The sequence below is a fragment of the Sapajus apella genome, unplaced genomic scaffold, assembly GCF_009761245.1.
Source record: "Sapajus apella isolate SASKATOON/1434 unplaced genomic scaffold, GSC_monkey_1.0 scaffold71, whole genome shotgun sequence".
In the NCBI taxonomy this organism is placed as follows: domain Eukaryota; kingdom Metazoa; phylum Chordata; class Mammalia; order Primates; family Cebidae; genus Sapajus; species Sapajus apella.
Window position 1 is genome coordinate 8494479 of NW_022437011.1, and position 27658 is coordinate 8522136.

A 27658-nucleotide genomic window follows, 5' to 3' on the forward strand; every position below is an offset into this window, starting at 1 on the left:
TGTGCTGGTCAAGGCGTTTTACATGTTTTCTCTTATAGAACCTGCAGACTACTCATTTAATTAGGTCTAATCATGATTTCTATCTTACAGATGAGTAAAGAGAGGCACATACAATGATAATAGAAATTAGAATAGTAATGATAAATTTTTTTTTTTTGAAACAGAGTTTTGCTCTTGTTGCCCAGGCTGGAGTGCAATGGCATGATCTTGGCTCACTGCAAACTCCGCCTCCTGGATTCAAGGGATTCTCTTACCTCAACCTCCCAAGTAGCTGAGATTACAGGCACACCACACCATGCCCAGCTAAGTTTTGTATTTTTAGTAGAGATGGGGTTTCACTATGTTGATCAGGCTGGTCTTGAACTTCTGAACGCCTCAGCCTCCCAAAGTGCTGAGATTATAGGCATGAGCCACCATGCCCAGCCCAACAATGATAAAATTTTAACAGCTTTTTTTTTTTTTTTTTTTAAATTAAAAAGAGATGAGGTCTCACTATGTTGGCCGGGCTGGTCTCATACTCTAGACCTCAAGTGATCCCCCCACCTTGGCCTCCCAAAATGCTGGGATTATAGGCCTGAGCCACTATGCCCAGCTTTTAACAGCTTTTTTTCTCTCTCTTTTTAATTTATTATTATTATTATTATTTTTTTTTGAGACGGAGTTTCACTCTTGTTACCCAGGCTGGAGTGCAATGGCGCGATCTCGGCTCACCGCAACCTCCGCCTCTTGGGTTCAGGCAATTCTCCTGCCTCAGCCTCCTGAGTAGCTGGGATTACAGGCACGTGCCACCATGCCCAGCTAATGTTTTGTATTTTTAGTAGAGACGGGGTTTCACCATGTTGACCAGGATGGTCTCGATCTCTTGACCTCGTGATCCACCCGCCTCGGCCTCCCAAAGTGCTGGGATTACAGGCTTGAGCCACCGCGCCCAGCTATTATTATTTTTTAAGTCAGGCAGCCTCCCAAGCCAGAGTAGGCTCAGAGAGACTCCAAAACAGCTTTTAAAAAAGAATCGACCCTGTGCCAGGCTTGCTGCAAGCACATGACATATATGGTATTATTAAATCCTAAGAATTCATCATATTATCCCCATTTTCAGCTAAGGAAACAATCTGGGCAAGAAGTGACTTCACCAAGGTCACGGAGTCTTAGAAAATGACCAAGCCAGGAGCCAAACACACTTCCCTCTGATTCCAACCAATGCAGCCTGTGCAGCTGATCCCTTGGCAAGACTGCCTCCCAAGGGGACCAGGGTAGAGCAAGCAGGTGGTGATGGAGGAGGGTCCCACTGGCCTTTGAAAGCAGGAGAACCCTTGCTCATGGGCTGGGCCAGGAGCTGTAGCATCTGCCATTCTGGGAAGTTGTGGAGGATCCCTCCTCTGCCCTACTCCATTCCCACCTGACAGGGAAGGAAGCTTTGATGCTGTTTTCTCACCCACGGGGGATTGGGCTGTGTAAAACAAACTCACAGCCTGCAGCAAAACAGATCCTGGAACAGCCCAAACAGAAAGGCAGGGGCTGTTTGCTCTGGCCCAAAGCCCCTGCCTTCCTGCTCATCTCAGACGTGTGTCTCCACCTTGGCGTTCTGTCTGGGCTTCCTGTCAGTCCGAGTCTCTCTATCCTCACTGTGAATCTTACAGTGCTGCAGTTGCCTTGGTAACATGACGGGAAGCTCCTGAGGTTTTCTGGAACCAGAGAGGGCTGTGGAGGGAGGACTCAGGCTCTGCTGGGCTGCTTGTCATAAAGGGAAGAAACCACTCCAGTGCTCCCTGCCCCTGCCAGCCAGCCAGTCGTTCCTTGGTTCTGACCTCAGCCTCTTCTGTTGCATCTGCAGGAGCTTTGTTTGGGTGGCCTTTGGGGCTGGGCCTCAGAGGAGGGAGCTGTCACCGCTCTGTCCTTGGAGTTGACTGCCACTGTCACCAGAGCTAAATTCCTACTTGCTCCCATGACCTGGCCCTGTACCCCTCATTGGTTTTATGAAGTTCAATGCCTGTTTTTTATGAGACAGATAATTATGGTACAGGGAGGTCAGGTCTTCCTCTGCTGGACCTGGCAGGGTCTCTAGAATTGCTGATTCTCCAATCAGCTCCCAACAGGCTGATGGGATCAGGGTGAGCCGGGGGCAGCCAGGCCGCGGAAAGAGAGTGAGTCTCCACCTTCCAGTCTCTGACGGAATCAGGAAGGAGAACATGTACCACCTGCCCCGTGAAGAAGCCCACGCCTGTGAGGTGGGCAGCCGTGATGCCGTCCCTTGTGGGTATGAGGGATAACAGGCAGTGGGGTGGGAGGGTGGCTCTCTCAGAGGTCTGGGGCAGCTCTCTCAGGCCTCGGGGAATCCAACATGGGGCTGCCTGTGGCTGTGCCAAGAAATCCTCAAATCTTTGACACTATGGGCACCCCGTGAAAATGTTTTTTTCCCGCGTCTCTCTTTCTAGTCTTCTTCCTTTCCTTTCTCCCACAGTCTCAGTTAGAAATATGTCCTATTTCCTCCCCATGTTTATGTTAGTTTCCATAACTGGTCTGTCTCCGGGCCCCCACCTACCATCCCGCCCCAGGTGAGAGTTGATTTGCTTGCCCTGGAGGGCAGTTCTACTCACTGCCTCAAGCTGCCACAGGCAGGGGCTACGAGGGTGGAGACGGAGAGGTGGGGCAGGGCAAGCCGCTCTGCTGACACTGGATGGCTCCCCTCCAATTCTGGCCAGGAAGAGCATGGCAGGTAGAGGCTTCTGTGCTTCTCTCTAGGCTGGGAGCAGCTGTCCACAATTGTGCCTCCCCGATGGGGTGAGAGCTTGGCCCATCCCTAGACCAGGCCACACAGCTCTGTGTTTGTCCGACCCACTGATGACAGACACAGAACTGCACTTTCAGACTGAGCCAGTTGCTGGGTATGGCTGTAGGACAGGATGGCCTGAGGAAGACCCTTACCCATTCCACAGATTACCAAGCTCCCAGCTTCCCTTGCTTTCTGACTCAGTGGCCAATTCCTCAGGAGTTGCCTCTTCTTTAGAGTAAGTCCCATCATGCAGGAAAGAAGGGAGGGGTGAGACTGGAGCCCAGGGCCAAAGGGCCTGGGGTCCCTGACTGCAGAGGCCAGCTCCTCTCTACCCCTCCTCCATTCAATTAGCTAATGTCTGTAAAGGGCTGGGTGATGGAAAAGCCCTATACAAATGTTGAGCACAATTTCATTTCCAAGACTAGACAAGAATATATTTGCAGACTTGAGCAAAAGGTCACTGGTCCTGCCTGGGACAGAGGGAGGACTCCCTGCCGGCCCCAAATGGAAGATGCCCCTGAGAGACTGGGGCAGGGGAAGGAGAGGCCACAGTGAGGGCGGGCATGCCTGCCCCCTTGGTCTTCAAGCTGGGTATCTTAGTACCATGCTTGCTTTGCACTGTCCCTTGTTTCTTCTGAATCCCAGGGTCCTAGAAGCTGAGCCCTCTCTGCAGGGACTACCCTCAGAGACTTTCCACCAGAAGATTATGCTAATATCCACAACAGCTGATATTTATTGATTATTCACTGCCTGCCAGGCTATTCTAAAGGGGCTGGAGCTTTCCAGCTGGGGCAGAGGTGGCTGCCTCTCTGCAGCAGGTGAAGGAGGTTTTCCAGTGAGGGGAACCCCCTGCACGCTGCAGGCTCTATCTGAAATCTCTCTGAAACCTTTGGGAGGTGGGTATCACTTACCTTCTCTGACCAATGAGAACAGTTCCTGCTTTTGTGATCTCCCAAGTCCCTAGCGTGGATGTTCTGTGAACTTCTGATTTCTCCTCTCTTTTCCCCACTGACAACTCAACTGGCTCTACTCTTATTATGAAAGAATATTGAGGCCAATTAGCCTTAACAAACTCCATGCCCAAGGGGCAGCTTTCCAGTTTCTGGTGCTCCAAGACCTGCTCAGGCCACCTATGTGACTCTGCCCATTCAGAATTCTTGGAGCAGCTTCCTCTTCCGTCTCTGGGCAGGACCTGGCTTTGGGTCAGGGCCAGGGTGGAGAAGTCTGGGAGAGGGGAATAGCCAGCTTTAGCCTCATAGCCCCGTAGTCAAGGGGAGCGCTTTGGGAGGGCGAGAGGAACGGCAAAGCAGGGAATGGCAGGTTCAGGAAGAGGCAGGTGGAACAGGGAAGAGAAATGGAGAATGTGTTTCCAACATCTCCTAGGGTTCCTCTGTCCCTGTCTCCTTCCTCCTCTGAAAGCTGAACGGAGCTGGCTGGCCTTTCTGGGAGGCCAAGTCCTCTAGCCTCCAAACGCTGCCAGCCTCCTCTCTGTCCCCCATTGCTCCTTCTCTGACTTCTCTCCAGAGCCCAGGGCCTCCCTGTGTCATCAGTTCATTATCATTCTGATAAAAGTCATTAGTCCTTGAAAAAGCATGACTCCCCAGCTGAGGCCAGCCCCCACCCCCAACCTGGGGAGGAATACAGATGGATGGAGACCTGGGGGCGGGGACAGACACAGAGGCACAAACGCAGTGACACTTCTTTCCAGGGGATGTGTAAATGGACACAAACCCACTGGCGCACACAGCCACACACCTTACACACAGGCCCAGGAATGTCTCACGTGGTCACCAGAGAGCCCACTGGGCTGTATCACTTTGGCCACGCTCAGCTGCTTCCAGTCCCAGAGAATCGCTCGACACTGAGACCCAGCACCCTGGAAACACAGAGGCCGGGCTCTGCAGACTCTGGGGGCGGAGGCAGGCTGTGGAATATGGAGGCCAAGGTTAGAGATCTCAGAGTTCCATTAGCCACAAGAAGCGTGTCCTGAATCTAAAAGTGCAGGGACAAGTGCACCCCAGAGCCGACTCTAGACAGTGCGTCTCCATTTCCCACCCCTTCCACCACCGGGAAGCTCCTCCCTGTCAGCAAAGCCATTTAGGGATTAGAGCAGCTCCCTCAGTAAAAGCTGCTTATTCAAAAGATGCTTTCAGTTCATTTGCATTCACTTCATGGATATTATAATTCGTGGAGGAGCTTCCTCCTCAGTCCCTCTTTGCTTTCCCCAGGTTGAGTCCCTAGCCCAGGCAAGGTATCAGTTTGGGCTGGGCCAAGCTTTCCAGTGACCCGGGGCTCTTGTCGGGGAGTGGGAAGTGGTAAACACGGGCTGTTAACCCCTGGTCCTCAGAAGGCAGCTCCAGGGACAGCTAGGAAGGGTCACAGCTGGAGTTTTCCCGAGGGAGAGGAAGGGGGCTGGGGCCTCTCAGTTCCCCTGGGGTGGTGAGCCTGGTCTCCTAGGCAAGGAGGAATCTGCCCAGCTGCTATCTGCCAATGGGGCTGCCATCAGGGAGCCCGCAGAGTCAGCCTCAGCTTCCAAGACTTTCTCTTTGGCAGCCACCCCACCCTGTCTGCATGCATTCAGTTCATTCAAAAAGTATTTAATATGATGTGTGAAGCTTGATGCTAAGTACCTGGAATACAGTGTTGATTAGGCCATGGCCCCTGCCTTCACAGAGATTCCAGTCCAGGAGTGAAAGAAAATCCACAAAAAATGAAGACATCAGATAATATAGAATTATAAATGATAATTAGTACTATAAAGTGAACAAACAGGGCGCTAAGATAGAAGGTAATAGGTCAGGGCAGGGGGACCTTCTTCAGATGGGGTGATCAGCAAATGGTGGTGACATAACACACCTGCAACTGAGGCTGCAGGGAGCCATCTTTGTGCCACTGCACTCCAGCCTGGGCAACTGTCTCAAAAAAAAAAAAGGAAGAAAGAAAAAGAAAAATAATAATTTATTTCTTCTTTGTGGTTTTTTATTTTTTTTTGAGACAGAGTCTCACTCTGTTGCCGGGCTGGAGTGCAGTGGCACTATCTCAGCTCACTGCAACCTCCTCTGGGGTTCAGGAGATTCTCCTGCCTCAGCCTCCCAATTAGCTGAGATTACAGGCACGTGGCACCATGCCCAGCTAATTTTTGTATTTTTAGTAGAGATGGGGTTTCACCATGTTGGCCAGGCTGGTCTTTAACTCTTGACCTCAGGTAATCTGCCTGTCTCAGCCTCCCAAAGTGCTGGGGGTATAGGCATGAGCCACCGTGCCTGGCGAATTTCTTTCTTGATTTGTCCTTTTATCACCTCAAAAGTACATCGTAGGATTTCCCATCCCAGCTCGGGAAAGCCGTGGCTGCTCCTCTCCATCCCCAGATCAGCATATGGGGAGGGCACTGTCTTTTGGACACTCCAGTGAATGTGCCCACCTGCCTGCTCTGGCACATCTGACAGGGCTGGGAAGAAGCTGCCATTTTGGGGGAGGGGTCAGTTTCAATGCCTTCCCATCCATTGGTCCGGAGCATGTTCACAGTTCTGTACACTGGGGAGTGTCCAGTTCAGGCCTGGCTGAGACAGGTAGATGCAGAGCCACCCACCCCTCTCCCTAAGCCAGGAATCCAGAGATCGTAGAGCCAACTCCAGTTTCCCCGCTGCTGCTCCTCCCACCATCAATCAGGGACTGGGATGTCAGAGTCAGGACTTGGGGAAGCAGGCGACTCACAGCCTGAGCTACCCCCAGGGACACAGGAATATGAGACGAGGATCCTGAGCGCGAACATTTACAGGTAGCATTCAGGATTGAAAACTGATTTATAGTCTGAAGGCAGGCAGGAGGGAGTGGAGGAAGGTGGGAGCTCTGAGTACAGTGCAGCCTCGTGGGGCGGCGGTAATTATACATTACATTGAACTGTCCTTGCAGCGTAGAGAAGGGCAGTGGGAATGAGACTCTAAATCACGCTTCCCTGATGCTCCCCATAGTTCACCTCCCTGTGATGTGGCCCCAGAGCCCAAGGCTGACACTTCTCCCTTCTCCCCGCCCCGTCACCACACACACACCACACAACCTGGTGGCGGTGGCTAGCCTGACTGGGGGAGAGCAGGAAGACCGGATGTTAGCAACTCTGGCAGCTTCCAGGGGCTGCTCATCCTGCAGGCCAAAGTGTTTATTGCCTGCCCCTCCCCCCTCCACCCCACCGCCAGCACTTCCCACTCTCTACCGCACCCCGCCTCTTCCACTGGGGCCTGCACGTGGGCTGTGTTGATTGGAGAAGACACCCTGTCCTCCCTTCATTCGTTCTCCCCTGCAGCGTCTCCGCTACACCACAGCCTCACAGCCACTGCCTTCCTTCATGTGGGGCCTCATCCCTTCTTACCTGGATTTCTGCCACCATCTCCTAACCGGTCTCCTTCTAGTGCCACCTCCCTACTCCTAGTCCATCATCCTTTACCTCGTTGCCATGGTAATCTCCCTAAATACACCTCTGACCATAATCTTGATCTTGTTTGTCTGGGAAGTGGGGATTGTCCTTGCTGATACAGTAGCTTTGTGCTCATGAGATATTATTATTATTATTATATATTTTTGAGACAGAGTCTCGCTCAGTCTCCCAGGCTGGAGTGCAGTGGCACAATCTTGGCTAACCACAACCTCTGCCTCCTGCGTTCAAGCGATTCTCCTGCCTCAGCCTCCCGAGTAGCTGGGACTACAGGTGTGCACCATCACACCTGGCTAATTTTTGTGTTTTTAGTAGAGATGGGATTTCACTGTGTTGGTCAAGCTTGTCTCAAACAACTGACCTCAAGTAATCTTCCTGCCTCAGCCTCCCAAAGTGCTGGGATTATAGGCATAGTCCACCACACTTGACCATGAGCTCATATTATTGTAATTAGATGTGTCTAAGCCTCAGTTTACTTGCAAGTAAGGAGTGGGATGAAGTGGTTAAACATTGGTTCCTGAAAGGCAACACATTCCAGCTTCTTTAAGAAGTCTCCCCAGGCTCATGGTGGGCTGGTGCCTGCTGGCTCACCTCCTGCCTTGCACTCTCAGTCCAGGAGGAACACTGGTACTCATCTGTCCTGAGGGGCCATTTCCATGACTAGACCCTGATCCTTAGGGTCAGTTACCTGGACTTCCCACCAGTCTCCTGCCTCTCCCTCTAGGCTTTGATTTCCTCATTCAGAGGGATGCGTTAGTGCTTAGTGGTGATGAGAAAGGGGTCGGACAGGTCAGGACTTGAAGTCTAGCCCATGACTGTGCACAGGCATTGGAGTGGTGTGCCGATTGAGAGCAAGGACTCGGCCACCAGACTGTGTTCAGATCTTGGCTGGGCTACTCTAGTTTGGCTAGTGCAAGTGACCTAGCCTCTCTGTGGAGCTTCCCTGTTTCTAAAATGAGGATAATAGTTATATCCACCTCATAGAGTTCTTGTGCAGATTAAATGAGTGAACATATGTGATTGTTCCTGCTGATACAACAGCTTTGTGCTTTTGAGCGATTATTACTGTAATTAGATTTCTCTGAGCCTCAGTTTACTTGTCTGTAACAAATCTCCATATCTTTCCTTCCTGCTTCAGGGTTATTGTGAAGATCAAATGACACATTCCCTTTGGAAACTGTTAAAGACTTTACAAAGGTAAGGTATTTTTATTATTTATTATCAGGTACTTGTTCCTTGGGTTCTCAGCCACATTCCCTTTGGAAACAAAGTAGTTTCTTTTGCCCTCTTCTTACCCCAGTCTCAAGGCAGAAAACTGTGGTATCTTGGAGACAGGAGCAACCATGGGGTCCCCCTCCACCTAGGCAAAGGGGCACATAAGGCTGTGCACACAGACACATCTCTGACAGAGATTATTTCAAAGGAGGCTGCTAATTAAACCAAGAACAGACAGCATGTCAGCATTTTACATAATTATCCCCGTCACTGCAGAGGTGAACCCAGGTTTTGTGGGGCCTAAAGCTTGTACAATTTAGGGAGCCCTCTTGTTTTTTGTTTGTTTTTTGAGATGAAGTCTTGCTCTGTCACCCAGGCTGGAGTGCAGAGCATTCACCTCACTGCAACCTCCACCTCCTTGTTCAAGCGATTCTCCTGTCTCAGCCTCCAAAGTAGCTGGGATTACAGGGACCCGCCACCACACCCGGCTAATTTTTTGTATTTTTAGTAGACACGGAGTTTCACCATGATGGCCACGCTGGTCTCAAACTCCTGACCTCAGGTGATCTGCCCACCTTGGCCTCCCCAAAAGCTGGAATTACAGGTGTGAGCCACCATGCCTGGCCTGGGAGCCCTCTTTAAGAAACAAAGTACAAGATTATGAACATGAATTAAGTGCAGGTTTTGGAAGGGGCCTGTATAAATGAGGAGCACTGCCATCCAAGCTTCATCAGCTTCACAGAAAATCCATCTCCGCCACCAGGCCAAGTATACATTTGATAAGGATTTGTTGGTTAGTTGCTTATGGCCCAAACAAACCATGTCTACCAACCACAGATAGGCCAGGATCTCTAGAGGACAGGAGTGGGCCAGTCTGCACTCAGACTCCAGAAGTCACCCCGTTACTAGGCTGTGGCTCCTCCACTGCCTTCACCTCAGTCTAATTGTTCCTTTTTCAAGACCCACTGTCTATTTATTGTTGTTTTCAATACATTTGCATGTGATTTACATAGCATTAATATTCAGCCTCATGTTGGGAACTCTTCCTCTGTTCCAGCTTAAGCTAGATTCCTGGGACTTGATTACCAAGTGAGATTCGACTTTCTCTCTTCTCAAAATGTAGAGGGAAAGAAAGATACAGCTAATTTGGGGGAGGGTGGGAAAGGGGACAATGATGACATTTGTCTTGGATCAGTTTCCAGTGTCTGGCCTATCCGAATTGTCTTCCTCTATATATCCCCACCGTCCCTACCCACAACCCAATTCCACCCCAGTTTTCCTCCGATTATGAAATTGGAAGTGCACCTTCTCAAGGACTCACATGCCTAACCCAAAAGCTGGGCTTATTAGGGCTCAAGGGTGCAGCCTCTGAAGCGAAGAGGTACATGGCATCAAGATGTCAGCAGACAAGAGCACACAGGCCTTCTTCCTCAGGTCCCCCTCAGGGAGAATCAGCCCCTTCCAGTCTCCCTGCACAGTTTGGAGGCCCAGTTTATGTGATCCCCTGACTGACGGAAACAGATGGCAGGTGGGAGTATGTGTGAGTATGTGTGTGTGTGTGTGCGCGCGAATGCACGTGAGCTGTACATACATCTAAGAAATGTGCACACATGTGTGAGACAGAGAATGCCCACGTGCACATGAGTATACCCCCCACCCAAGACAGGCAGAGGAGGAGGAGGAGGAGGAGGAGGAGGTGAAGAAGTGGGAAGGAAATTCTCGGTTTTAGTAAACCACATTGTGGTTCTAAATGTCATCAAAGGTGAAACTTGCTTTCCTTGCCCTGCCCTATAAAGGGAGGCAAAAAGAAGCCAGCAAGGCAAGAAAAGGTCTCAGGGCAGGGATGTGGCAGCTCCAGGGTCAACAGTGACATCACTCTCCCAGACCCCTCTGTTGAGTGGTGAGTCACCAGAGCCCAATCAGTACGGCAGTCTTTATGCAGTCATGAGCTGGCTCACGCTTCCATCTCCATGTGGCCCAGGCCTTTCCCCCATGGTCCCCTGAGGCTGAGCTACCCCAGCCCTGCGGCTTTGCTCTCTTTTAAGCCTCTATCAGAGAAGGCAGGGATCCCTTCTGTGGGTAAGGCAACCAGAGACACAAATGAGGAGACAAGAGAAACAGAGAGTCTTCTGTATGTGAAGGGGGTTTGGGAACAGAAGCTGAAAACTTTCAAAGCCAGTCTGAGGAAGAGGCAGAAAAAAGAGAATGGAACAGAGAGAGTGAGAAGAAAAAGAGGAAACAGAGAACTGGAGTTGAAGAAAAGAAGTGGGGTGAGGTGAAACCGACAGCTGTGAATTCTCACTTCTCAGGATTTTAAGACTGCTACCCCATTTTCCTGGCCCTCTAAGCTTTTATGAGTTCCCCAGACCTAGTGATGTAGGAGGAAGCCCAATACTGTAACCAGCACCCTGGGAGCAGACTTCCAATGTCTGTGGTATCATCACCACCTCCCCTAACATGTCTCGGCTTGGTCCCACCTTCCTTGTCAGAGACAGGGGTTGGAGGGATTAGACGTCAGCAGGGGAAGCAGCTGTGGTGGCTCACGTCTGTAATCCCAGCACTTTGGGAGGCAGAGGTGGGATTACTTGAGGCCAGGAGTTCAAGACCAGCCTGGGCAATGTAGTGAGACACCATCTCTATTAAAAAAAAAAAAAAAAAGAAAAAAGAAACTGGGGGCTGGGCTTGGTGGCTTACGCCTGTAATTCCAGCACTTTGGGAGGCCTAGCTGGGCAGATCACGAGGTGAAGAGTTCAAGACCACCCTGACCAACATGGTGAAACCCTGTCTCTACTAAAAATACAAAAAAATTAGCTGGGCGTGGTGGTGTGTGCCTGTAATCGCAGCTACTCAGGAGACTGAGGCAGGAGAATTGCTTGAACCCAGGAGGCAGAGGTTGCAGTGAGCTGAGATCGTGCCACTGCACTCCAGCCTGGGTGACAGATTAAGACTCCTTCTCAAAAAAAAAAGAAAAGATAAAAAGAAACGGGGGCTGGGAGCAAAAAGTAAGAGGCACAAAAGGGAAGGCAGTACCCACTGGGGCAGCTCTGGTTCCTCTCTTGGGACCTCAGTTTTTTCCCAAGACCTTGGCACCTGCCCAACCATTGTTCCTTCTGGCCTGGCCCTCATGCTCAGTGGCAGCCTGAGCGTCATCCCTTGTCACTGATGGGAATCGGAACAGGGTCCCCTTTATCTGACAGTGAGAGAGACTCTGCCCAGTCTCTGTGACTCTAATTTTCCAAGATGCTGCTTATTGCTGTTGTAAACTGAGACCCTCCAAGGAAATCAAAGCCTGTATCTGAGTCAACAAGACGGCACCAGAGTGGTAAGGCTAGGCTCTCATGAGATAACAGATGGCTTCTGGTAGAGACCCCTGTCTGGGGATTTCTTCCCCTCCTCACTGTGGTTGCCTGTCCCTACAAACAAGAAAGTCTGCTCTTCAATTCCCACTTCTTGACTCTCTCTCGCCAACACAGTGATAACAATAATAGCAACCATTTACTGGGTGCCTAATATACGCCAGAAAACTTGGTAAGTTTCTTTCTCTCTCTTTCTTTCTTTCTTTCTTTTGAGGCAAAGTCTCACTCGTTGCCCAGGGTCGAGTGCAGTGGTGCGATCATAGCTCACTACAACCTCAGACTGCATCCTCAGCCTCCCAAGTAGCTGGAACCATAGGCATTTAACACTGCACACAGCTAAGTTTTAGATTTTTAGTGGAGGTAAGGTCTTGCAATGTTGCCAGACTGGTCTTAAACTCCTAGCCTCAAGCAGTTCTCCCACCTTGGCCTCCCAAAGTGTTGGGATTGCAGGCATGAGCCACAGCACCTGGCTGGTTAGTTTCTTATGTACATTATTTCATTGAATGCTGCAACAACACGATGGAATAATCACCATTGTGGAGCGTGGAGGAGGAAACCGAGGACTCCAGAAGTTGCCTAAGATTTCACAGCTTGAGATGGAGCTGAAATGTGAACCCAGATCTGTCTAAATTCAAATCCTCGGCTTTCCACTTCGCTTATTTTTATCTTCCCTGCCCCAACAATGCATCCTCCTTTTGGGTTTTGAGGTGCAATTCAAATCTGTTATCTCCCGGAAGTATTCCTTCCTCCCCCCTACCTCAGCTCTCGCTCCCACCTGCACCATCCTTAGGAGGCCCCTGTGCCGCCCCTCCTGCCAGCTCAGGTTAGATTTGGAGTTCCTCCTGTGGTCCCTGGGGTTGAGGTGGTGAAGAAGAGAGCGGTCGGGTCCTCAACACCCACTCTCCAGGGAACGAGGAGGGGAAGGTGAGCGTGCCTGGCGTTTCGCACTAGGAACAGCCACATGCAGTTGTTGGAGAGGTTTAGGGGCCTACGATGCCTTGGGTTCTGGTTCCCATGGAGAGATACCTGGCCAGGCTCCAGAGCCCCACAAATGGGAGTAAAAGAATGTGGAAAACTACCAGGTCCTCCAGGGAGCTGGGTGTGGGGCAAAGGTGGAACAAGAGCTTTTCTGCCTGGACCTGTGTCCCTAACAAGACTGGTGCTGTTGTTTGCCCACAGGAAAGTCGCAATTTCTAATGCTCGAGACAGAGGCAGCCTTCACTTCCGAACCCGTGTCCCTCAGGGAAGGGGACCTGTTTCAGGCCTTGGAAGCCTCCCAAGCACCTCCTGATGAGCTTGGTAAAAATAGTGTACAGCTATGGCTTTCAGGCTGTCCCAGAGCCACTTCCCACCAGAAACCATCTCCAGCCCATGGCCGAGGGCATGTTCTAGAACTCCACTGGAACACCCTGTAGACCGGATATCCCTCAGAGACTCTGTGAGCAAGTGAGGAAGAGCTCTGCAAAGAGAAAGAGAGCAGGGCAAAGACAGCTGGATGTGCTGGCCCAGGAAGAGGAGCAGCCAGGCAGGGACAGAGAGTGAAAATGTGGGTATGAAGCAACACAGCGGAGAACAGCCACCCTCCCTTCCCTGAGGCTAGGGCACAAGCAAGGCAAGGCAGTATTAGGCACAATTTAGGGCAACCCCTCTTTTAAATGTAAGGGAGTTGGCTGGGCCCAGTGGCTCACGCCTGTAATCCCAGCACTTTCGGAGGCTAAGGCAGGTGGATCTCTTGAGGTCAGGAGTTCAAGACCAGCCTGACTAACATGGCAAAACGCCGTCTCTACCAAAAATACAAAAATTAGCCAGGTGTGGTGGTGCACGCCTGTGATCCCAGCTACTTGGGAGGCCAAGGCAGGAGAATTGCTTGAACCTAGGAGGTGGAGGTTGCAGTGAGCCAAGATCACGCCATTGGACTCCAGCCTGGGTGACAGAGTGAGACTCCATCTCAAAAAAATAAAAATAAAATAGGCCAGGTGAGGTGGCTCAAGCCTGTAATACCAGCATTTTGGGAGGCCAAGGTGGGCAGATCACCTGAGGTCAGGAGTTCAAGATCAGCCTGGCCAACATGGTGAAACCCTGTCTCTACTAAAAACACAAAATTAGCTGGGCATGGTGGCAGATGCCTATAATCCCAGTGACTCAGGGAGCCGAGGCAGGGGAATTGCTTGAACCCAGGAGGAGGTTGCAGTGAGCCAAGATCACGCCATTGCACTCCTGAGAGACACAGCAAGACTCCATCTCAAAAAAAAAAAAAAAAAAAAAAAAAGGAATAATAAACATAAGGGAGTTGAGGCTCAGAGGGTAGACAGGAAATGCCCTAGATCACACCGCTCCTGTCTGGCTCTCCCATTCAGTGTTCTGGGAGCAATGAGAAGAAGGGGTGCTGCCTCCGCTGTCTTCTGGGAAGCAAGGGGACTTGAAGAAGAGGGGTCACAACTTCCCCACTCCCACCCCACTGCACCTCCTCAAGGACCTCAGGGGCTACCATCTCTCATCTATAAAGTGTGCAGGGCCCTCCGTTCCTTGTTAATAAAAGTGAGGATGAGAACACCTGCTTTTCTTCTGTGCAGGGCTGTTGTGAGGACTTGCTGGAAATAATGCATGGAGCAGAGCTTTGCAAGCGCAGGGTGTTATTAAGTTTGTGATTAGGCCAGGTCAGCAAGGGCGGTAGGAATAATGGGAAGATTAATGCCCAGGACGTGGCAAGGAGGAGGCTAAACTCTGCTCTGCCCTCTTCCTTCGGTCACCTGCCCTGAGAGAAAGCATTTGGTGTTTCCGAATTGACTTAAATAAGGAGTGTGTGGCGGCAGCCCCCTTCTATCACTCAGCCTTCATTTGCCCAAGGCAGAGAGATTTTAATTTTCAAGCCATAATGAGAAAAAGAAACTCAGGATTAAAGAATATTACAGTGAAGCAGTCAAAATAGCTGCCCAGACTCTGAATCAAGCCGAGAAATATAAATTAAAATCTCCCTCTCCCTCTAGCACCAACTGGGCTTGAATATGCCAGGCTGAGTGGCTGGCAAGGGTTCCTGCAACCCAGGTCCTGGGGTCAGCTGGTGGACAGGCCCCACCCCAGGGTGCTGACAGGACAGGGAGCCAGAAATGCACCCACCCACTCACAGGAGAGGTTTACCTCCACCAAGGCTGGCTCTCCCGAGCTACAAGCCTTCTGAGTCAGGTCAGGCCCTGAATATTGATCTCAGAAAGGGGAGCGGCTCCCTGGCCCCCACTGTCTAGTCTCCTAAGGCACAGAGATACTGCTGTCTGCTCTTGTTTCCTCTTCTCCCAAATGCTGGCTCACTTGCATCCTGCAAATCTCCTTTTGTCTCCCTGAAATCAGGCCAGGGGTCTTGGGAGTGGGAAGGAGCTGCCTGAGAAAGGGGCCAGCGGTGGCCGGGTAGCAGGGGCACCTGAGCCTTCAGCCCACATTCTTCTGAGCTTCAGTCTGTTTCCAAGGAAATGCCCTTCCAAATGCATTTGCACTTGGGATGATGGGAACAGCAAGGGGTCCTGAGAAAGGAGTGCGAGCCCCAGGGCCAGGCGATGGCCCTTCCCTGCCCACGTGAGGCCTCACCTCCCATGGTTCTCCCAAACTGAGCATCTCTTGCCCCACCCAGCCCTACTATCTTCTTGACTGCCCTTGACCATCTCCTTTCTCCCTCTCCTCTTCTCATCTACTTATCCAAGAAACATTGACCGTGTGTCCTACTGTGTGCCAGGGTCTGTGCAGGGGTTAGGGGCTACAGAAATAAAGCAAACCCAATTCCTGTTGTCAGGCAGAGGAGAGAGACAGGTGGCCTGAGGATTATGATACAGCACAGAACACAATGGGCAGTAGAGCTGGGTGCGTAGCCAAAAACTCTGGAGTCAGACTGATCTGGTTCAAGAACTGCCTCCATCTCCTACTTCTTATAGTGAGACCTCAGGCAAATTGTCTAGCCTCAATAAGCTACAGTTTATTCATCTGCAAAATGGGGATGAGAAGGCTTTATAGGATTTCTGTGAAGATGAAATGATATAATCTTGGTAAACTAGTTGGAACAGTGGCCAGCATACGGTAAAGCCTCATTAAAGGCCAGTTGGTATTACTGTAAGTGTCCTAATGATAATGCTGACATTTGTTACTCTGTATTGTGTGCTCACTCTGAGCCAGCCAGGGTGCCATGCCTACAGCAGTGACTCAGATGTGGCCCTTGTCCTGAAGAGTCCACAATCCATTAGAGGTGACAGATACGTAAACAGATGACTGAAAAAGTGTGATCACTGCCATTATCACTCCAAAAACTGTGATTTTCTGAGCCCCTGATCATGTGCCAGGTACAACACAAAGTTTTTTTTTTTTTTTTTTCCCTGAGACAGAGTCTTGCTCTGTCACCCAGGCTGGAATGCAGTGGTGTGATCTCAGTTCACTGAAACCTCTGCCTCCTGAGTTCAAGCAATTCTCTGCCTCAGCCTCCTGAGTAGCTGGGATTACAGGCGCCTGCTACCACGCCCGGCTAATTTTTGTATTTATAGTAGAGACAGGGTTTCACCATGTTGGACAGGCTGCTCTCGAACTCCTGACCTCATGATCAACCCGCCCTGGCCTCCCAAAGTGCTGGGATTACAGGTGTGAGCCACTGCACCCGGCCTACAACACAAAATTTTAAAGACACATTACCTTTTACTCCTTGCGAACCCTGTGAGGGATCTATCACCTTCATTTTATGAGGTCCCATAATCATTAGTAACTTGTTCAATAAGTATCAGGCCATTTGCAGAATGAAGTATTGACTCAAAGGAGAGCAATCAGCTAGACCTGAAAAGGGATCAGATCTGAAAAGGCTTCAGAGAAGAGGTGATCTTGTTTTTTTACAGACAGGGTCTTGCTCTGTCACCCAGGCTAGAGTGCAATGGCAAGATCATGGCTCACTGCAGCTTCAAACTCCTGGGCTCAAGTGATCCTCCCAAGTAGCTGAGACTATAGGCATGTGCCACCATACCTGGCTAATATTTAAATTTTTTGTAGAGACAGAGTCTCACTTTGTTGCCCAGGCTGGTCTGGAACTCCTGGGCTCAAGCAATCTTCCCACTTCGCCTCCCAAAGTGCTGGGATTACAGGTACGAACTACCACATCTGGCCAAAGAGGTGATCTTTGATCGGGATTTTGAAGAATGAATAGTTTTCCAGGCCAAGAGTGGGGAGGAATGGCATGGCACAGCACTTCTGTGAGCCTGCAGGAGCACTGGAGCTTCAAGCAGCATCCACAGGGGGTCCCAGACCTGGAGGTCCTTATGTCCCTAACAGCCATTCCGTCGTGTGCCTCAATCCCACATTATAACCTAAATTAAGGGAGGGCGATTATTTTAGAGAGATTATAGTCAATAGCTTGAACCCAGAGGATTTCAGGTGAATCATGGAGCTCAAATAATTGCGTGGAGTTGAAGTCCCTCATTCTGCCAAGGGCACCAGGTGCCCAGCCAATCAGGGGGTGTGGGCTGGGCTCCCTAGGAGGCTGGGAGGCACAGACTGGGCTGGAATCAGGGAGACAGTCTCAATGACCTTGGGAAGACCCCATCAGATTTGGGGCAGAAAAAAATGTAATCTCTTCCTTCATTTCAGTCCCTTCCCTTCCGCTCTCTGCCGGTTCACTCCCCTCACTTCCTGCCCACTGCCGCAGGGGAGGCGGCCATCTTGGTGCAGTGGCAGGTCTGGCAGCCAGAACCAGGATGTAGCGCTGGAATCCATCTACCTGGCTGGTTCTAGCCCCGGGGAAACCTGGACTCATCATCATCAGCATTCTGTTTCCCTGCTCCGAGCAAGGAGGGGCAGGCAACCTGTGCAAAGGACAGCAGCAGAGAGGGGGCACGTCGAAAGCGACGCAGCCCTCAGAGCTCAGAGCCTGAGTCTCAGGACCAACCCTTCTCAGGCAGCGCAGTGAGGCACTTCCGCCAGGCGCTTCCGGCGCAGTGCAAGGGTGGAGGGAGACCTTGGGTTAACTTGGAACCGTAACGTGATGAGGCTTTGGTGCTTGCGGACAGAGATTGCAGATGGCTCTCCAAACACCTGTCCGTATAATGTGGTTTTGCAGGAAAGGGGTTGAATACGGTCTTCCCCTGAGGCCAAGCCACCCTCCACCCTCTCCTTGAAGCAGCCCCAGAGCCTTACAGGCCTAATTCATTCCTCACGTTAAGCAGCAGCCCTGGGAGAGAACAACCCCTACAGAGCAGAAAGCACGTGCACATTCCAATAAAGCACTCAAAGAGGCAATTATTTCTGGGCTGCCTATCCCAGTCCAGAGTACCAGCAGCCAGATTTCCAGAGCTGCTGTCGTTGCCTCTGGCTATTGGCAAAATTAAACTTCTTGAGAAATCAGAATGAGCTGGCCCCCAGCGTGGGGGGTTGGAATTATTTCCCTGCCTGAGGCCCTCCATGTGGGGCTAGGTGTGGGTGAGGATGGGGTGATTATGGAGGAAGGGGGGTGGATTGTAGGCCCCATGAGATAGCACATGCCTGTTCTGTGTATACATTGAAACACACATGGAGGCCAGGTGTGGTTGCTCACGTCTGTAATCCCAGCACTTTGGTAGGCCAAGGTGGGAGGATTGCTGTAGCTGAGGAGTTCAAGACCAGCCTGGGCCACACAGAGAGATAGCATCTCTACAAATCATTTAAAAATGAGACAGGCATGGTAATACACACCTGTGGTCCCAGCTACTTGGAAGGCTGTGAGATGGGAGGATCGCTTGAGCCTGTGCGGTTGAGGCAGCAGTGAGCTGTGATCATGCCTCTGCATTCCAGCCTGGTGACGGGAGGGAAGAAAAAGGAAGAAAAGAAAAAGAAGCGTGTGGAATGGTACTAAGTCTGCCTGTTGCACACTGGGATGTACTCTCAGTAATGGCAGGGCCCATGTGTTCATGCTCACTGCCGCTCCTCTAGCACGCAGGACAGTGTCTGGCACACAGATGCTCGATAGATACTGATTACGAGTGAATGTGCCAGAATCTCATGATAAATGCAGTGAGACTGTTCCCTAGCTTTTCATCCAACACAAGTTCCGTGCAGCCTTAAGAAACACATCAGTGCCCTACCTCCTCATCCTTCCCATGGGATGATGCTATGGCACCCTTAGTAAATGCCCCACAAGTGAAAGCTGGCCTCCTTGAGACATGAAGGAGTGGAAGTAGCCTGGTTGGGCACCCCACAAAGTGGAGGCACCATCTAATGCCTCAAACCACAACTCCCTCTTCCACCCACGTCACAAATATTTGCTTGCCTTGCTTCCACCCTCTTCTTGGGCAGGTACCACTTACCCCTCCTATCTCCAGCCCCCTCTCCAGCCTCATGCTATGTCCCTCATACTGTACCAGACACCTCTTGTGCACCACAGCCAGCTCCACGCTGGCTTCAAGAAAGTTGCGAATCCTTCATATAGCTTTACAGAATGCTCCCTGGTCGCTCAAAGCTGTGACCAACTCAACAGCTCTTCTCTTTTGGGCTCTCCTCTGTCATCACCTGCTCCCTGGATCACAGCCTTTGATCAGGGCCAACTTTCAGGGGAGGTTGGCTTAAAATCTCCCCCACTTCCCTCCTCCCTCTCTGCCTCATCCACCCTGGTTTCCTTTCAGTTCTTCAGCTCTTTCCACACCAGGCCTTTCCAACAAGCTTTCCTCGTTCCCTGGAGTGCCTTTCTCTCTGCTTGAGAAATCCTTCTGGTCATGCAGCTCTCCCTGGAGCACCTTTCTCTCAGCTGATTTACATGACCGGAAGGAAGCAGTCACCAGAACATCGGGGAGAAAAAGAGTTCCAGGCGGAGGGAAGAGCCAAGGCAAGAGCACTGAGACAGGAGCAAACTCGGCACACTCCTATAAAGGGCAGAGCAGGAAGGCCTTTGTGGCTAGAGCAGAGTAAGAGAGAGAAGAGGGGCACAGAGTGCAGCTGGAGAGAGACCATGTGCAGTTTTGTGGGCCACAGTAGAGAGTCTGCATTGTATTGTGTTGTGTTGTGTTATGTTATGTGTGTTGTGTTGTGTTGTATTTTTTGAGATAGAGTCTCACTCTGTTGCCCAGGCTGGGATGCAGGGGCATGATCTTAGCTCACTGCAACCTCCCGCCTCCCAGTTCAAGAGATTCTCATCCCTCTACCTCCTGAGTAGCTGGGATTACAGGCACTCGGCACTCGGCTAATTTTTGTGTTTTCGTAGAGAGAGGGTTTCACCATGTTGGCCAGGCTGGTCTGGAACTCCTGACCTCAGGTGATCCGCCTGCCTCAGCCTCCCAAAGTGCTGGATTACAGGTGTCAGCCAGCGCACCCAGCTGTAAGTCTGCATTTTAAATGCATCAGGTAATAAGCTCCAAGAAGGCAAGGATTCTGTTTGTCTGATTCACTGCTGGCGCCCTGCATGTAGGAGGCACTCAGTGAATGTTTGTGAAATGAATGAATGAACACCTTAACTTTATCTGTATCCATGTCCCAGTCACCCCTCCCCCACACAAGGTGACAGAGTAGTCTTCAAAGATGACAGCCTTCAGGAGGGAGAGGAGCAGGCTGTAGGAGGAGGCTGGTTGTGTTTTCTCCTAAGAGAATCCTTTGGGAGTGAGAGCTGTGCTGGTTCTGGGTGCTGACTCCTCTCCTCTCCTGTTTTCTCCCACTTCAATTCTGATCCCGTTGCTCAATTCTCTGCTCCCGCTGGGCTCTGCTCCTGACACCATTAGTCACCTCCCTCAGTTCTCAGCTTCCTTAATGAGCATCTGTCTTGTCTTCAGTCTGAAACAGGCCTGCCCCTGGCTGCTGCTTCCCGGGAAAACCAAGGTCTGGGTCGGGAGTGCAAGGCTCAGAGAAGACTCCCAATCTTTCTCCCTGCTCCTCACCATTCTCTGAACAGGAGGTAGTGGGTGGGGGCAGAAAAAAGGATTATCTCTGGGCAAAGAAAGAGGTAAGTGGAAGACTGCTGAAGTTAAGCGGATGGTTATAAAGGGGCTCTAGCTTCCCTGCTACAAAGAGTCCCGTGGAGGACATAGTTGCGCAATTTTCCTTAACGGGACAAGAAGTCGCTGAGATGGCAGCAGAAGGAGTGGAAGCAAGGTAGGGCGCAGAGAGTCCATCCAAGGGGGCAACTGAGGCCGCAGGGCCTCTCCTTGGCTGAAGGCCTTTCTCAGGCTGGCCAGTCTCTGCCCTATTACTATTCTCCATGCGTGGAGGCAGGAAGGTGACAGAATAACCTCTTAAGGGCCCTGCCAAACACCAGAAACACTTGATTGAGATTCCTTGACTGTTGTTCTCTCTGAGGCAGCCCTGGGCAAGCACGGGCTCAGCAAGGGGCCAAGGTGACAGTAAGAGGTTGTTCTGGCAGGGGCCTGCAGAAAAGGAGGTGGCTCCCCCAGAGGGTAAACTGAGAAAAGGCTAATGAAAAGACTAGTCACAGGTGACCAGGGCTGCAGGAAAGTACGAGGGCCCGGAGGCTCCCAGGGCCTGGCCGCAGAAGAAAGCCCTTACCACCTGGAGGCCAGAAGGGGTAAGAGGAGGCGTGACGGTATTTTTTTGTTGTTTGTTTTTTATTTTTTTTGAGATAGAGTCACACTGTGTCACCCAGGTTGGAGTGCAGTGGTGTGATCTCAGCTTACTGCAACCTCCGCCTCCTGGGTTTGAGTGATTCTTCCATCTCAGCCTCGCGAGTAGCTGGGACTACAGGCATGGACCAGCACACTGGCTAGGATTTGTATTTTTAGTGGAGATGGGGTTTCAGCCTGTTGGCCAGGCTGGTCTTGAACTCCTGACCTCAAGTGATCTGCCCACCTTGGCCTCCCAAAGTGCTGGAATTACAAGTATGAGCTACCGCACCTGGGTGTGGTGTTGCCAGAACCTGGTGACAGCTGTGGCTGTGGGAGAGCTGTGGCCCCATGGGAGCTGTGGCCTTCTACAGAGGAAGGCAGCTGCTGCCAACACCCAGGCCCAGCAGTGGGACCGAGGGTATGGAATGATAGCCCTGACCTCTTTCTCATCCCATCAGCTGGTCTCCTGCAAGTGCCTTCCATTGGCCAAACCCAATAGGAAGCTGAGGGCCAGGAACCAGGACAGTAAATCTACAGAGGGCAGCTTCCTGTGGCCCTGAGCAGGGCAGGGAAGAATGGAGAGTGAATCTAGAATCTTGTCTCCTCCTCCTGATGTCACCTTCCCATAAGCCCACTCCTCTCTGGTTCCTGAAGAGCTTACAAGTCCCTGTGCTACCTGTGCTGGGAACCCATTCCACCTCTCAGACTGAGCTGGGCCAGGTCTGGACCAGGCTCAGGGAGGCTCCTACCACATGGAGAGGATTTCGGTTGCCCTGAGTCTACCTCTGCCCCCGCTGTACAGCATCAGGATCCCAGATGGTCCCATTCTCCTCGTGCCAGGCTTTAGGAACAGGCAGGCTGGGTAATTACACTATCCTAACAAACCCCCGCCCCCGTTTGACTCTCTTTCAACTGCAAGAAGCAGGAGGTTTCTCCCTGCTTCTCCCCTGCATGAGCGCTGGCCTCTGCCTCTGATCCTCTGAAATTCCAGGTGGCGTGAGAGGCCTGGGGAAGCCAGGGGAACGCCCTGACCCTCTCGGCATCCCGGAGATTGAGAAAGGGCTTGCTGTCCATGCTTGCCATATCCCAAAAGAAGCCAAGTCCCTCCCTCCTCCCACTTCGGAACTTTTTTTTTTTTTTTTGAGATGGGGTCTCGCTCTGTCACCCAGGCTGGAGTGCAGTGGCACGATCTCGGCTCAATGCAACCTCCGCTTCCTTGGTTCAAGCAATTCTCCTGCCTCAGCCTCCTGAGTAGCTGCCGTTACAGCACATGCCACCATGCCCAGCTAATGTTTGCATTTTTAGTAGAGATGGGGTTTAATCATGTTGGCCCGGCTGGTCTCAAAGTCCTGACCTCGTGATCCAACTGCCTCAGCCTTCCAAAGTGCTGGGATTACAGGCGTAAGCCTCCGTGCTGGACCGGAACTATTATTAATTTCCATGGGTTCACTTCTCAACACTGGCCTACGGTTCCCACCTAGAACCCCTTTATTTTTGAGACAGAGTCTCGCTCTGTTGCCCAGTTAGGAGTACAATGGCTTGATCTTGGCTCACTGCAGCCACCTAGAACCTTAATAGCCCCTTCTTCCACACCAGATCATATCTTACCCTAATAGTCCCGAAGGCCCCTGAGGGAGGAACTTGAAGTGGACTCTGGGCTCTGAGGCCTTGGGATCCAGTCACAAGGTTACATCTCTCAGTTCAGGTAACTGCTCCTTCCTCCCTGCCTTCCCAGCCCCCAGCACCAATTGGGTGCTAGGTCTTCCCAGTGTGCATGTCTTGTAATAGAGGACACTCTTTTGGCCTGCCCATTATCCATTTCTCCTGGCAACAGCTTTGGATATTTGGCTTGGGGGAACTGTTTCCGCTGGTATAGTCTTGGTGGACTGTTAATGAAGGCTACCTCCATTCCCTGGCCAAGGGATTGGCATGTGACCCAAGGTCAGCCAATCAGAGACTCCCTCGTCCTTGAATTTTTTTTTTTTTTTTTAATAGAGATGGGGCCAGATGTGGTGGCTCACGTCTGTAATCCCAGAACTTTGGGAGGCCAAGACAGGCAGATCATCTGAGGTCAGGGGTTTCAGACCAGCCTGGCCAACATGGTGAAACGAGGTCTCTACCAAAAATATAAAAATTAGCCATGCATGGTGGCGTGCACCTGTTATTTCAGCTACTAGGGCGGGTGAGGCAGGAGAATCACTTGAACCCAGGAGGCAAAGGCTACAGTGAGCTGAGATTGCACTCCAGCCTGGGCAACAAAGTGAGATTCTGTTAAAAATAAATAAATGAATGAATAAATTAATAAATAAAATAGAGATGGGCTCTTACTCTCTTGCCCAGGCTGTCTCAAACTCCTGGGCTCAAGGGATACTCTTGCCTCAGCCTCCCAAAGGGCTGGCATTACAGACATAAGCCACTGTGCCTGGCCACCTCCTTGAATCTGAAATGGAATGACATGAAAATGGGACCCAGTATAGAGGCTCACACCTGTAATCTCAGCACTTTGGGAAGCCTTGGCTGGAGGAGCGCTTGAGACCAAGAGTTCAGAAACAGCCTGGGCAACATAGCATGACCAGTCTCCAGAGAAAGAAAGAAGAAAGAAGAAAGAAAAAGAAAGAGGAAGAAAGAAAGGAAGGAAGGAAGAAGGAGGGAGGGAAAGAAAGAAAGAAGAAAGAGGAAGAAAGGAAGGAAGAAGGAAGGAAGGAAAGAAAGAAAAAAAAGAAAGAAAAAGAAAAAGAAAGAAAGGGAAAGAAAGAAATATCTTTGGCTAGAGTCACAGAAGCTAGAAAAAAAAAGGAAGGAAAGAAAAAGAGTAAAAAGAGGAAAGAAGGAAAGGAGTAGAAAGAAAGAAGAAAGAGAAAGAAATGAAGGAAGGAAGAGAAAGAGAGAGGAAGGAAAGGAGGAAGGAAGAGAGAAAGGAAGGAAGGAAAGGGAGTTAATGTATCCCCAAAGCAGCACCATAAAGGGATTGCTCCTTAGCCTTTCATTTCACTATCCTGCTTCTTCCTGTTTCTGGGACAGCCTCTTTAGCATTTTCTTTGATTCTGTTAGCCACCCTCATTTCTTCCTAATACAATCATTCTTTGCTTACATTAGCTAGAGTTTTTCTGTTGCTGGCAACCAAAGCCTCCTCACCCATATACATTTCACCTTCTTAGAAGAGCAGAGGGATGTGCCCCTGTGGTGGGCTCATATCTGGAGTCTCTGGCAGGGATTCAACTCTCTCCTGGTCCCAGAATGAGAGGGAAGAAAGCCCTGCTGCTAGTGGATGCGTGTCACTCCCCACCTCGGGGGCCTCGTCTCTGTAGCCTGTCTTGCCAGGATCCACTCCCAGCCTAACCTCCAGGTCTCAACGAAATAGCTAAGTTTACCCCCATGACTCCTTATCACAAGTGGCTCAGGCTGGTGTCATGGTTATTTTCCACAAATAGCCAGCTCATTCTTGTGCTGTGCCCTTGCTCTTGGTGTTCTCGGACACCTTATCTCAGGGTAAGCTGGGCCCCCCGCACCCTTTGCCCCAGCCCCTCCCGTGCCTTCATACCTCAGGCCACATCCTGCCTCTTCTGAACCAACACCTCATTGGGTTCCCTCTGATGTGGGATAGGCAGGGCAAGTGATCTGTGTGGTTGAGCTCCGTTTCCTTTGTAGACTTCAGTCTTTGAGGACTTGACTACAAGCTCCAAGTGCATTGTTACTTTTCTTTCTTGGACCTCAGTGTCAAGCATGAGGCTGGGCACACAGTCAATGGCCATGTTGATTTCTCCACCCCTAGTTTGAAAATTGTTCCCACCCTGTGATCCATATTCTTCATTCATTCATTTACCCAACATTTATCAAGCACCTACTAAGTGTGGGTTCCGTCCTGGGTGCTGGAGGGACACACCGAATAAAACATAGCTGAGGAATTCAGTCTCATGGTGAAAATTTATTGAGAATTAAATGTAGCAGAAAATAACCAAGCCTAGTTTTTCTCAGCTGCAGGCTCACCTCAAAAGAGTGAAAGGCATTTCATCCCTGGAGCAAGGGGCGGTAGAGAGCCAGACTTTATGTCCTTGAAGTGTGGACTTCCTTGACCCCCATGAGGGTTGGTGTAGCTCAGAGGAGAAAAGAGAAGCTGCAAGCAGCAGGATACCCAGAATACAACTTCCAAACAGACTTTTTATTTTTTTGAGACAGAGTCTTGCTCTGTCTCCCAGACTGGAGTGCAGTGGCATGATCTTGTATCACTGCAACCTCTGCCTCCTGGGTTCAAGCCATTCTCCTGCCTCAGCCTCCCCATAGCTGGGATTATAGGCATGCACCACCACACCCAGCTAATTTTTGTATTTCTGGTAGAGGCAGGGTTTCACCATATTGGCCATGCTGGTCCCAAACTCCTGACCTCATGACCTACCCGCCTTGGCCTCCCAAAGTGCTGGGATTACAGGCATGAGTCACCACACCCAGCCTAAACAGATTTTTTAAACAAAGATTAGGATGGAAGGCTTAATGCTTCCCACATTAAAGCAGGATGGTCTCAACTAAAGAGGGTTAATTGGAACTCTCAAGACTAGAAAGCAAATGAAGGTATGAATTCTATCGGTGGCAGAAACCTGCACTCATGAGGATGCATCTTCTGAGATGGGAGGACCTAGGAGGAAGAACATTTGGATGACCGAATGTGTGATAACAATAATAGCCAGCATTTAGTGTGTACTTACCAAGCGCCAGCAGGCACTGCGTTAAGCATATTGTACTTATTCACTTATTTCTCACAAGAACCCTGTGAAGTAGGTACTATTATTGTTTCCATTTGACAGATAAGGCAAAGCAAGATTAAACGAACTTCCTAAGGCTATGGATCCAAGAATCAAACCCAGGCAGATTTCCCTGAGGGCCATGTATGCCTATGAGGGCTGAGCATAAAGGGCTATAGTTTTGGGAGCCTTTGTTCTCAAAGGACACCATGGCTGGACTTGTCACAGAGGAGATAGGGCTACACCCCCCACTTGCGGATATGCTTCACAGCCAGGCCGGACATATTAGCTGTGGCAACTGGCCACAGCCAAAGGCCAGTACTGAAGGACCTGGTAATCTCGGTCAGAAGGGGCTTGTATCAGTTAACCATGGCCACAGTAATTAGTGCTGTAGAACAATCACAAAATTTTAGCAGCATACAACAGTAAGCATTTATTTAGTGCATATGTTTGGGGACCAGCTGGGGGTTCGTTGCTATAGGCTAGCTTTGGCTGGCATGGTTTAGCACCTCTCTACATGTCTCTCATCCTCCTTTCATGACCAGCAGGCCAGCCAGGGGGTGTTCATGGAGATGGCAGAAGCACCCCAGCGACAGTCCCAATGTGCACGCCCATTTTAAACCTCTGCTCACATCACATCTGCAAAAATACTGCTGGCGATGGCAAGTCACATGGCTGAGCTGAAGCAAGGTATGGAGAAATCCACCCTGCTCAAAGTTACCAGGTAAAGAATGTGGATGGATAAACCTATTTTCCAGGGTGGGGTGAAGAGATGGAAGCAAAATCTAGCATTCCACAGAACTTAAACTGGATTTAATTTTGATTTCAAGAGAGAATGAAATGCTGCGTTATGTGTAGAGCAGTTCATGCTAGTTATAAAATCTATCTTCAGGGACCACAAATTTTACCATGAGAATATTTAAATTTTTAGTTTTTATTTTAGTGAAAATCTTAAAATAACTTTTAGCAAGAACATATTCTGGGTGGTCTAGAACAGCGGTCCCCAACTTTTTTGGCATCAGGGACTGGTTTCGTGGAAGACAATTTTTCCACAGACGGAGGGGATGGTTTTGGGATGAAACTGTCCTCAGGTGTTAGTCTCATAAGGAGCGCACAACCTAGATCCCTCGTGTGTGCAGTTCACAACAGACTTTGCGCTCCTTAGAAAATCTACTTCCAGTCGGGAGTGGTGGGTCACGCCAGTAATAACTGCACTTTGGGAGGCCAAGGCAGGCGGATCACGAGATCAGGAGTTCGAGACCAGCCTGGCCAACATCGTAAGATCCCATCTCTACTAAAAATACAAAAAATTAGCCGGGTGTGATGGTGGGTGCCTGTGATCCCAGCTGCTCGGGAGGCTGAGGCAGGAGAATTGCTTGAACCTGGGAGGTGGAGGTTAGTGAGCTGAGATCGTGTACCACTGCATTCCAGCCTGGGCGACAGAGCAAAACTCCGTTTCAAAAAAAGAAAAGAATCTAATGCCACCATGGTCTGACGGGAGGCAGAGCTCAGGCGGTAATGCTCGCTCACCCACGGCTCACCTCCTGCTGTGCAGCCCACTTCCTAATAGGCCAGGGACTGCTATCAGTCCTCAGCCCAGGTTGGAGACCCCT

At 50.6% G+C, this 27658-nt stretch overlaps 1 long non-coding RNA gene across 2 annotated transcripts; it reads left to right on the top strand.

The window, feature by feature from the left end:
- The first annotated feature begins 1029 nt into the window (after window positions 1-1029).
- LOC116531557 lies at window positions 1030-27114 on the top strand. 2 transcript variants are annotated; one of them, XR_004260478.1, is made up of 3 exons: window positions 1030-1656; window positions 8341-8399; window positions 26591-27114. It is a non-coding gene; the product is annotated as an uncharacterized LOC116531557 (long non-coding RNA). The 2 variants fall into 2 exon arrangements; XR_004260477.1 differs by having other exon boundaries at window positions 26594-27114.
- Window positions 27115-27658: the final 544 nt, after the last annotated feature.